Source organism: Lithobates pipiens, unplaced genomic scaffold, assembly GCF_037356315.1.
Source record: "Lithobates pipiens isolate NorthernLeopardFrog02 unplaced genomic scaffold, aLitPip1_a1.2 Scaffold_8, whole genome shotgun sequence".
Classification (NCBI taxonomy): domain Eukaryota; kingdom Metazoa; phylum Chordata; class Amphibia; order Anura; family Ranidae; genus Lithobates; species Lithobates pipiens.
The window spans coordinates 170,847,796-170,856,466 of NW_027507903.1; the positions used below are offsets into that span (position 1 = coordinate 170,847,796).

At 41.1% G+C, this 8,671-nt stretch overlaps 1 non-coding gene across 1 annotated transcript; it reads left to right on the top strand.

Moving 5' to 3' along the window:
- Positions 1-1,535: 1,535 nt before the first annotated feature.
- On the top strand, positions 1,536-1,750 carry LOC143964700 (small nucleolar RNA U3). Its single transcript, XR_013271179.1, has one exon. It is a non-coding gene; the product is annotated as a small nucleolar RNA U3 (small nucleolar RNA).
- The last annotated feature ends 6,921 nt before the right edge of the window (positions 1,751-8,671 follow it).

Genomic DNA, 8,671 nt, shown 5'->3' on the forward strand with positions numbered 1-8,671 from the left:
TCAGGCACTGATGTGGATGGGAAGGCCTGGCTCACGGTCTCCACTTTCTCTTAATCCTGTTTTATTCTCTTTGCTGTATGAGGAAAGTAGAGGATTTGGTGTGCTGAGCATGATCAGAGATTAAAATTGATTTGGTGACAAGAGGAATGGGAGCCATTAAGATGCCAGGTCCACCTGCGGGGACGGGAGTACATCAAGGATGAGAATATTAAAGATCTGATGTTGATTGAGTGGTTCTTTATTTGATGGCTGGTAAGATTTGTGTGTACCAAATATTGACCAGTTGGGTTTAAATTTTTTTTCAAGGGAGATCAATTTACAATATATGTTGGCTTTTTTTTTCTTGTGAAAGTGTCCAAATGAAATTCAAGAGCTGAACTGAAATAGTAATATGGTGCCTTCTAAAAATTAGCAGAGAAGTTGGAGGTATTGTATAGCCACCGTAGTGTGGTGGTGCTTCACCAAGTAAAGATTGGTAACAGTGTAGGTTCTTTCCATAGTCTTCATTTACAGAACATCAGATAACTCCCATCTGGGTCAGTTTTTTTTTTAGTATAAGATTTTTTTTTTAACCTTTTGGATTTGGAGGACAGGTGGGAGGTAGGGGCAGTTGAGCGTTTGTTTGGTTTCAGGAGAGAGGGGTGTTTTGGAGAACAGGGTGAGAAGTGAAAGGAGTGGGTAGGTGGTGGTGGAAATATAGGGGAAGGAGTGGGTGAAGGAAAGAGCGGGGGGAGGGGACAAGAAAAGATAAATGAGGTGATTCGCTGAACCAAGGTCTAAACTCGTTCAAATTAAGTAGTTATTATTGCACTTAAAGATCCCAAACAGGTGACTTAAAGGATAGCTGAGTAAATACCTGATGGTTGTGATTTTGCTGGACAAGCGCTCTGTGGGGATTCTGCCATCTTGAGAAATTTGTGTTGCTGGTGGGTTTGTTCTTCCCTGTTGAAAAATAATGAAATGTGTCTCTGCAAGGCACAGTTGATGGCAGGAGGCACCTTTACCTCAGCAACCCATGGGGAGCAAAAAGGTGCTGATGGCATGGTGATTTTTTTTCTTGCCCCAGTCTAAGGCAGGAACTCATCATGTACAGGCCATGCCCCTATTGTACACAGATCATTATTTTTTTTTTTACTTCATTTATAGGAAATGTCTATATTGAAAAACATCTGATAAGGGATCCCTTATTGCTTGTAATTGTTTGTTGCAAAACATGCAGTAACACTGCCAAGTTCTATGTTATCTCACCGTTTTGGAAGCCATAGCTAAGGGCAAGATAGAGAAGAAGAATCACAACAGTTACTGTATATTGATACAGGAGACCCATCAGAGAACACCCATGCCAGCAGCACGGTTTTTGTCATGGAAACCAATTAAGGGCGGTTGATAATAAAAGTTGTGTCCCTTAGGGTAATTCCTTTTTCAGGTGTGTTACCAGAAACATATGGGAAAATTTAACTGCATTTTCCTTATCAACGACTTTGGTTTCGAAGTAGCATTTTCTGCAAATGGCAGTCAGCTTATAAATCAAATCAAGGACTATATTTTCAGGGATCATTTCTGTAGAATGCAAAGGGAGAAATGTGCTCGAAAGTGTCCATACTCACCTTCCACGTTGATGAATTTTAGGGTTCTTGTCTCATTAGGACTGCTGTTGGCAGTGCTGCTCTCTGCAGATGCTGCCACCATTTGATGACTTGGTCATCTTTCCTGATGGGAAGATGGCTGGCGGGAACTCATTCAGAGTGGTTGTTTGAATGCTAAATGTCTATTTTTGTTTTAAAAACAGCTGAGTTTGCAAGTTTGTGTTTTTGTCTATTTTGAAAACGATGCTTTTTTTTTTTTTTTGTATTTGTCAGATGGAAAGGAAAAAAATGACATTATACTTCTATGTGGGAAGATTATTAAATAAAAAAAAAAAAAAAAAAAAAAAAAAATAAATAAATAAATAAATAAATCAAATCAAAATCTCATTTGTGGCAATGAAACTGTTTTGCATTCCAAGCCAGACAATGAGTTTATAATTGACATGAGTAGTAGAGATGAATGGCAGCTCTACTACAGAGACTTTTATTTTAATATTAAAACCATAACAAATATATATATTTATGTAAATTATTTATACAAATCAGGTAACATAATAAGACCATTATACACATTTCTGTGGATATTTTCCCTTTAACATTTAAGTAAAGATTCTAGGAAACCCAACATTGCAAAATGGAGTAAATCCTGCTAACCAATGGTCCATATGCTTCTGTGAAATGCATTCAATCTTGGGTGCTCTACTATAGACCTTTTCAACCTAGGTGCTTTCTGAGTTCTTCAGGGGTGCTGTGAAAATTGTCTAAAAGTTGCCCAAAAATTGTGTAAAGTCAGCAGGTGGATAGGTTCTCATTGTGCAACATTACAACCTTGGGCACCATGTAGGCCAGCCACCAGCATTCTAACCACTGCTGAAGTAATCAGTTGAGAAGGACCGTGTGGCACCTGCACAGCATCTTCGGTTGACCCCTGCTCTTCTCAGCACTGGGCTCACGTTAAAGGATAAGTTCACCTTTGGAAAGATGTAGCATGTTGCCACTTCTGCAGCCACTCCCTGATTCCCCCTCCCTTCCCGTGACAGCGTGCTGAATGATCTTCTTCCAGCACTTGCTGTCACTATTTGAAAAGAGTGTGACTGTGTGGGGCTCTGCCCACACGGCCATGTTATTCATGTGAATAAATGAACTACAAGCACAGACAGCCTTGGCGAGGAATGGCTTGTAGTTCTCAATGAACTACCACCCTGGTAGTTCATATCTGTTGAGCACTCTAGGTAGTTCATTGATTCTTCCGGTCATTTTGTAACTCTGCCTTCCCATACTAGTTAAGAGCAGACACCTTACACCGATTGTGGGTGCAATGCTTTCCAGGCTCATACAAAAAAAATAAAAAAATAGTAAATGCACATTGTCAGTCTGGGGAGAAGGTAGTGTTAGATAGACTTAAAGTTGAACAAAAGGCACAATTACTTTAGTTCCAACAGTTCAGCGTCTGTGCCCCTCCGGCATCTTCTCCCCGTGTTCTTCTGGGTGCCAATCTTCATCTGTTGGGATTGGCCTGCAAGGGGTGACATCAATCCTGCTCATGTAGGAATGCAGTCAACCCAGCACAATAACCTTATGTTGCAATGTAAATTGAGCTGTGCATGCACAGCTTAGTGTACATTTCAGAGAGGATTGCAAACAGGCAGGTGGGTGTACTTTAGAGTGGAAGAGACATGGTGTGTCTGTTCTACAATAAAAAAAAACTGTCTGTTTGCATTTTTTTTCCACATTTACCATTTCCTTTCGATTAAAATTAAAGCCAAACTCCAGCTAATACTTTTAAGCAGTTACTTCAACATTTTTTTTCCCCTTTAGGGATAAAGGTTATACATAAATGATTAGAAGCTGACTTTTTCAAGTCCCCTAGTCAGTATTTAATGGTTTGTCTCATTCCTCTTACTGCCCCTTTTGCTAAATAGCATGGTTTGCTGAAAAATAACAGACTTAATGGCTGGATCTCTAGGCAAAAATAATAAAAATAATAATATGGGCCCTTTCACACTGGGGCGGGAGGTTAGTCGGCAGTACAGTGCCGCTATTTTTACAGAGGTGCTTTGCTGGCGGTATAGCCGCACTGCCCCATTGATTTCAATGGGCAGGAGTGGTACGGCTCCAAAGATGCTGCTAGCAGGGCTTTTTTTTACTGTCCTGCTAGCGCACCACTGCAGTGTGAAAGCCCTCGGGGCTTTCACATTGGAAAAACAGCAGTGGCTGTTTCAGGTCAGTTTTCAGGCACTATTTTTAGCGCAATAGCGCCTGGAAAACGAACCAGTGTGAAAGGGGTCTAAGAGACAACAAATGCAGCTGCCATATCGATGGATTGGGAAGCTTTAATATACCACTTTTTTTGGGTTTAAGCACAGCTGCCTAAACCCTTGTATATGTGTTTGTTTTGCAATTAAGGACCAAATCCTCAGGTGGTGCCATTCTTGCCCGCATGCATAAAAGTGGGATTATCTCCCCAACACTGTATTTGCGAAGTAGCACCAGCTTTTCACCTCAGTATCAGCACTGACCATACAATATAGGGGCAAAAAAAGGGGAACTAAACATAGAACATAGCAAACAAGAACTGTGCTGCATGTGAATATTAAAAACGCTATTTAATTCATTTTTAATATTCAAAGCAGACTCCCCCATCCATCCATGTCTTCATGCTTTATTTTGCTGAGAAATCACTTTGAAAAACACCTCACTAGCATGTCTGGCCGTAGCCATCTTGAGTAAGGGCAGATGATTACTAGTGTCTACTAGGCTTTAGGTCAACCATAAAAGACTCAAAAACTGAGCATTCTGTTGATCATTTTTTTTTTTTTTTTTCTAAACAAAATCTAGCATGTTGGATCAGGCACTTTCGATTGGAGCATGAAAATTGCAAGTTGAAATAGGCACACTATTGAAGCAAAAAACGACCAAGAATTTTCCTTTGGTTTTTGACTCGTTTGGTTTTTGGCCTGCACATCATAGTCAAATGCTACAAACAGAGTGAATGTTCAGCATCCCTCAAATTAAAAAAAAGATTCATAAGACTAGGCACCAATGCATTACAATTTACAGGCCAAGCATAAGGCTGTACATGCATTGTTCTAACCTTGTATGGTTTGCAAAATGGTTTAGTGCCAAAGCTATGTCATCTCAGCGCTTACATTTCTCTGACCAGAAATGGGTAGCAAAATACAGTGACTGTTCAGATACAGTATGGCCATTGACTTTTCTTTCTCACATATACACTCATACTAGTAGCAAGGCACAGATAGAACAGCACCCTACTTATTTTGGTTCTGTCGCTAGAGAACAATGGAGAGATTGTATACTTTTATTTGATACAGTCCTGCTGCAGTCTCATGCATCAAACAACAGTACCATAAACCAGAGTTAAGATGAAGTCACCCTAATGGGAATTTAAGGTGCATTTTCAAGTGAACACATACACCAGGATAGCCTTTCATACCTCTTAACATGGAAGAGCACTTAAAGTGTAAGTAAACCCCCCCCCTATCGTTTTCAGCAAAGGAAGCTGCCATCTTTGCCTCTGTTTAATATAAAACTACCATGATGCTGCACATGTTATCAGTCATCACACCAGCCACTGGATGGTTTAACAGTTTGATTGAGAACACAACCAATGGGAGTGTTACATTTTCGGCATGCCCCGGAAATGAAACTGTTTTATGGATGGGTTTACTTCCGCTTTAAAATAACTTTCCAGTCTTAAGGAACCCTGCTAATAATTATTGTGTCTGCAGTTAATGGTACATTCATGTTATGATTGGGAAAAATCCCCCTATACAGAGCCATCCCCACCACAGAACATAGATATTACTGCTAGGGGCTATAATAGTCACTAGCAATGATAGAATGTAAAATCCGACAGACTGGTTGTACACAAGTTGATCGATCAATCAACTTGGGTACATTCAGCCTGCCCACACATGGTTGGAATCTTGGCCGTTACCTGCTGAACCTGCTGAGATTTGAACCGACTATGGCCAGCTTTACTTTCCCTTTTGGACATGCCAGTTGCCTGGCTGAATTCACTCCACTCTAACATACTCTAATGCTGCGTACACACGACCGGACTTTCCGGCAGACTAGGGCCGACGTTCTTCCCGACATACTTTCGGTGGAGTTCCGACGTAAGACAGGACTAAAAAAGGAAGTTCAATAACCAGTAGCCAATAGCTTCCCTGGTCCGTCGGACCAGCATACAGACGAGCGGTTTTCCTGATAGGAATTGAGTCCATCGGAAAGATTTGAAACATTTTCTAGGTCCGTCTCATTTTTTTAAATGAAAAACGATCGGATTAGCCCACACGCAATCGGAATGTCCGACGGACGGATTCCGTCAGACCTAGTCTGCCAGAAAGTCCGGTCTCGTGTATGTGGCATAACTCTAAGCCCTTGTACACACAATCGGAGATTCCGACGGAATGTGTCCGATCGGAGCGTTTTGTCGGATATTCCGACTGTGTGTGGTCTGCATCGGACTGTTTCCGTCGGAATATCCGTCGGACCAAATTTTCCAACTTGCCAGAAATATTTTCCGACAAAATGCTCCGATCATGTGTAGAGAATTCCGATCGGACAAAGTGCCACGCAGGCTCATATCAAATTCCTACATCATAGCTATTGGCTACTAGCCTGAACATAGTCCCGTCGTAACGAAATAACGTCATCACGTTCTGAACGATCGGATTTTCCGACAACTTCGTCCGACCGTGTGTATACAACAGTTTCGGACAAAATCCGACGGATTTGGTTGTTGGAATCTCCGATTGTGTGTACAAGGGCTTACACTCTAACATACTGTATAGTGGTTGCAGGTTAAAATTAAAATTAGACAGCTAATAAGCATTTTCTAAAAAGCCTACAGGTTTACCAATTGCGGAAATATCACTTACATAGGGAATGCATTGATCATATTGATAAATTAAAAGGTATATAGGTGAATTGGCGCTGCTAAATGGTAACAATGTGTCAACGTGTGTTCTTTAGAAAAATTAAATAATGTAATGTGCTGTCTGTTTAAAACATCAACATATAAAATGCAAACTGCGTTCTGTGTGCATACACAATAAATAAAATGCTCAAATGCTGATCACTGAATATATCCAATGTGTGTCCAATTCTTCAAAGTTTCAAAAGTGCATAAATCAGCAAAAAATCAACTCCAAAATCAAAAAAAAAAAAAAAATATATATATATATATATATATATATATATACACACAAAAATCATTAAAAATTTTAAAGTTCATACAAAGTGTGATGGTGAAGTTAAAAAAGTTATAATACTTCAGTGGATATGGTGACTCTTCACACATGCTTCCCCCTCAGGTCCACACTCAAAGGGACGTACCCTTGCAGGGGTGAAAGGCCTCACAATAGATACAGCTCTTCGTCCTGCATTACCTCCTTGACATACACGATCGTTCCATACACTCACATATAGGTGGATAAGAAAAAAAAGGGATCCCATCATGTAAATCCTTCATTAAATTTTAAGTAAAAAGTATTTTAAAAAAGCGCTACCACTAGTACTACAGAGTAATACACGGCTGTAAACAGAATCATCTGGAACTCCTTGCGTTCCACAGACCGGAAACTCCAAGACTGGAAGTGATGTAGTGACGCTGAAATCTCTGGCCTATGCATTTCGTCATACAGACATCATCAGAAGCGGCCAGGGTAGGCCTGCTTGCCCTAGAGCAGTGTTTCTCAACCTTTTTAGCATGGAAGAACCCTTGGAAAAAAGCCTAAGATCTTGGGAACCCCTGAAAAAAAATTCAGATCTACAGCCCACGGAACATTGGATCTGATCAGCGAGCTGTAGATATAACCACAATTATTGTAGAAATAGCTTTAAATAATAGAATAAATATTAGAACTCACCAGACACCAACATTATAGTGTGAACAGGGCACATGGAAATTAAGTTTTTTCATGCCCTTGCAGAGACCTACATTAGAACAAGCCCAAAATATTCAAAGCAAGTCAAATTTGCACATATTTTCCATCCTTTTTTTTGTGCATATGCTGTGAACGAGGCCTTACTGAACTTGAACAAAAATTCCAAATATTGTGATTCATTAACAGGACAGCAGACTATGGGAACAGTTGGGCCTTGTTCACAACATACATGCATAAGAATTGATGGAAATGGTGCAGATTTGACCGGCATAGAATATTTTAGTGTTGTTCACATCATGCACAGAGACATGCATTTCCCAACGTAGGCCTCTGCAAAAAAATGAATACATGTTGCATATTTCTGTGCAGAAAACATACGCACGATATCAAAGATTTCAATGTGCACTGACGGAGTACTGTCAATGTGCATTAATACCCGGTGCCTCCTCTATAGTTCCAGCTCCTCTGAGGGTGGCGCCTTGAGGAGTGCTGACAGTGGGAGCACATGGCTGCATGTTGCAGGAGGCGAGATCCTGTGTATGGTAGTGACTTAATGCAGACTGCAGGGGGGGGGGGGAGCAGATTGCAGGGGCCTGTGGCTGGATGAGACTGAATGTGACAGAAGAGGAGATCATGATAGCATTATGCACAATTATGGCATAACATAAAGCTATTATAATCTCACCTCCTGCTACTTTCAGCCTGATCCAACTGTTTGCCCCCACTCTCTGCTACCCCCTCTGCATTCAGTGCCGTTATACACAGGATGTCACCTCCAGTTCTCTGCTCCCCACCTGCAGTCTGCATTAACCCCTTCTATACACACAATTTCACCTCCCAATCCAGCCATGTGCTCCTTTTCTCTGCTATCCAGTGTGCATTACTGCTACGATTCAGACAGGATCTCACCTTCTGATCTGGCGTTTCCTGCCTCCAGTCTTCATTCTCTACTTCCACGGCTCCCTGCTTCCATTGTTTCCATTCTGGACTCCCTCAGCTCCATTACGCCATCCTTGGTTCCCCATCTCCATGCTCTGAATTCGTATCTCCCGCTCTCTGCATTGCTCCTGACTCGGCTCTCTGAGTTCTCAGAGCCAGAAGTACAGAGCAGGCATCGGGTATAAATGCGTGCTGACAGTACTCACTGAACATATAAATCCGCCACAATGTTGA